The sequence below is a fragment of the Olea europaea genome, unplaced genomic scaffold (genome assembly GCF_002742605.1).
Source record: "Olea europaea var. sylvestris unplaced genomic scaffold, O_europaea_v1 scaffold463, whole genome shotgun sequence".
In the NCBI taxonomy this organism is placed as follows: domain Eukaryota; kingdom Viridiplantae; phylum Streptophyta; class Magnoliopsida; order Lamiales; family Oleaceae; genus Olea; species Olea europaea.
In genome coordinates this window covers 204,850-208,141 of record NW_019262940.1, presented here as the reverse complement: position 1 = coordinate 208,141, position 3,292 = coordinate 204,850, and positions in this window count along the sequence as shown.

The window sequence follows — 3,292 nt, the reverse complement described above, 5'->3', positions numbered from 1 at the left end:
AATAATCGCTCTATCTCTTTCTTAATCTCAGGGAGTACATTAGGAGCAAAACGCCTAGGAGGTTGCCTATGAGGTTTAAAATTAGGCTTAGTCGGTAACCTATGTTCCACCAAGTCTCTATGTAAACCAGGCATTTGTTCATATTCCCAAGCAAAACAATCTTTGTACTCTTTTAACAAAGCGATTAATTTGTTACTAACCTCTTGGTCGAGCATCTGGCTGATGAACGTTAGGTGATCTTCTCCTTCATCGCCAATATTTACTTTGATCAGAGGGTCTTGTGCTTGAGCGTATCCAGGTTTGGCAATCCGCATCACTTCGTTGTCCAGTTCTTTTGTAAGTACTTCCTCTTCCAAACAGTCCACCTTGTTGACTTCTCGACCAATACTTTGCTCTAACTCGAGCACTGCCAACTTGTCCTTCAGCGCCTTTAGGGCAGTCTCTTCCTTTGCTTTGTCATTGCATTCCTTGTTGAAAGCCATCAGTCTGGCTTTGAAGGCCTGAATGTCGGCCATTTGCTTTCGTAATTTAAAGTCCATTCAAGACTCCTTAATTATTCTTTTGCCAATTACTGGCTCTTCCAGGGCCACTATATCTGGCGCATTTGTTTGAACATCTCAGTGAGTGCGTCCACTGAGAATGGTTCTTCGCTTTGCGCGACAACCTGAGTTTCTTCCCCGTCTTGCACTACTCTGACAGGTCCATAGTTTCCTTCGTACATGAACTTCTCCACCGAGTTTGCTTCTGCGACAAAAGGCCTATGATCGGCCTATACTACCTCTGCTTCGCCTTTGTCATTCCAAAAAATAAGGCATTGATGGAGCGACGAGGGTATACAGCGACTTTCGTGTATCCAATCTCTTCCTAGGAGCACGTTGTAACTAGTAGGACCATCTATTACAAAGAAGACAGTGGTCCTAGTAGTCGTACCTATAGTTATGTCTAAGGGCATAACTCCCTTAGCTGAAGTTGCTCCTCCATTGAAGCTAGTGAGGATGACTTCTGTAGGAATCATGTCACCCTCTGTTTTTGCGAACTTTCTCATCATCCTAGATGGAATCGTGTTTATAGCTGCTCCATTGTCGACAAGCACTTTTGCCACTGGGACGTAGTTAACTAGAGCTTCAACGTATAACGGCCTCAAGTGTTTAGTCAATTTCATGGCTGGTCGTTTAAAAATAACCTTTTCGGCAGCCTCTATTTCTACCTCTTGCTTATTTTCTGTCGAATTATCCCCTTGTGACAAGTCGACGTGCAGTATGTCACGCTGATCCTCTGTCCTCTAAACTTCCTTCTTACTTTTTTCTAACGCTTCCTCATCAGTTATCCAACCTGTGGGAGGGGGCATTATTCTTGGAGGTGACCCATACTTTTCAGAGCGAGGCACTCTCTTCTTCCTTTTGGGTGTCCCGTACAGTACATAGAAATCGAAAGGACGCCCAGATGGCTCCCCCAACAAGTCTACTTCGCGAACTCCCTCTTGATGTAGTTGCTTAAACAGAGTATTGCGCGATACTCCTCTCTTTTTCCTTTCTGCTTCTAGATCGATTTCTTCTTCAATGTCTGTCATCCCATCGTCCTCCTCATCGTTGTAGGCCTCTCCAGAAGTCTGGCCTTCTTCACATATCAACACGCAGGCTTCTCCTTCGTTGTCCTCCCCCTCTTCTTCCTTTTCCTTATTCTTGAATTCATTGGCCAGTAGGTAATTATTGGCCACGACAGGAGGAAACGTACCGAATTGGATAGCAAGGGGCTGATCTGGATCTTCTTCATCCCTCTTGTCCTTCTCAAACCTTGATCTCCCAGAAGAGGTTTCTGGCAGTTCCTTCATTGATTCATCTGTACCGATTTCTTTACTACCTTTGAGGACGTTTTGATTGGCTACCTTGAGTAGTATAGGCGCTTTAGGATGTGGCATTCCTTTTTGCTGCCTCATCATCCATCCGTAGTTTCGTTGGAAACGCCTTTGTTGGGTCCTAGTCATCTCATCGAAGGGTATTGCCATTCCTGCACTGTACTGGAATGAATGCCATACATTTGGCCGGTGAGGTTGCGGCCTAAATGTTCTTCCAGTATCTGCTGGTCTGAACTGCCTTTCAAAAGGCGATCCTCTATAGAATGATGTACCTCGCCCTCTACCAGGCTGAATGTTTGGGAAGAAAACAGGGCGATGAGGATGCTGCCATGTCCCTGATTTCTCCGTGTTTCCATTTACTTCCCTTTTACACCTTGCACACAGGTCGTCTTTGTCCTTTTTTGGTTCTTTTCCTTTGATTCGTTCAAAGACGCTGGGATGTGGTCTAGGATCTTCTTCTCCGTCATCTACGACCAACTTGAATTTTGGTAACTTGTTCTTGAATCCAGATGTTACCATGTTTACTCCAAGTGGCTGTGGGAAAGGATTCTCGTCCACTGCCATCTTTTTCTTATCATCGAACATAATTCGTCCTGATTCAATAGCATCCTGCAATACATGACGAAAAACCAAGCAATTGTTAGTCAGATGTGACCATGCATTATGTCATTTACAATATTTTTTACCCTTAATTTGTTCAGGGTTTGGCAATTTGTGCTTATCGCTCAATCTTATATGCTTATCCCTATATAACTTGTCGAATATAAGGTCAGCTTTGGTCACATCGAAAGAGAACGTTCTAGCCTTTATGTTTCCATCCTTTATGGGCTCATCTTTGCCCGATGGTCTAGGCTTGGCCATTATGGGACAAGTATATGTATCCCCTTTGACCAATTCGGCCAAACACATTTTGGCCTGATCGTATGACTCGTCGTCGATGGTATGAACGTCAAAATTTGGGTCTTTGTAATAAGTCCCTTTACTAGAATTTTTCATTTGTTCTTCTTCTCTTATCAGTCGCTCATACCTAATCACATTTGCACTCAACTGGAAAAGGTCAGGGAATTCTTTGTCCTGGAACTTCTTTTTTAAATCAAAGCTCAAGCAGCCTTGAGCGATTTTGACAAATTCTTTTTCGGGCAGAGGTACAAAACACTTGTTTCTTGCTGTCTTGAACCTTAGGAGAAAACTTTCTGCCCATTCATTTGGCATTTGACGTAAATTCGCCAGATCGGCCAAAATGACTTCAGACTCAGTTTTATAAAACTGAGCGTGAAACAACTGTTCCAATTGCTGCCATGTTTGAACAGAGTTCGCTGGCAAGTTGATGAACCAGGAGAAAGCTACTCCTGTTAACGAACTAGGGAAAAGTCTCATTTTATGGTAATCGGTTACATCACCACTTTGCAATGTGAATCGCCCTATGTGTTCTAGAGT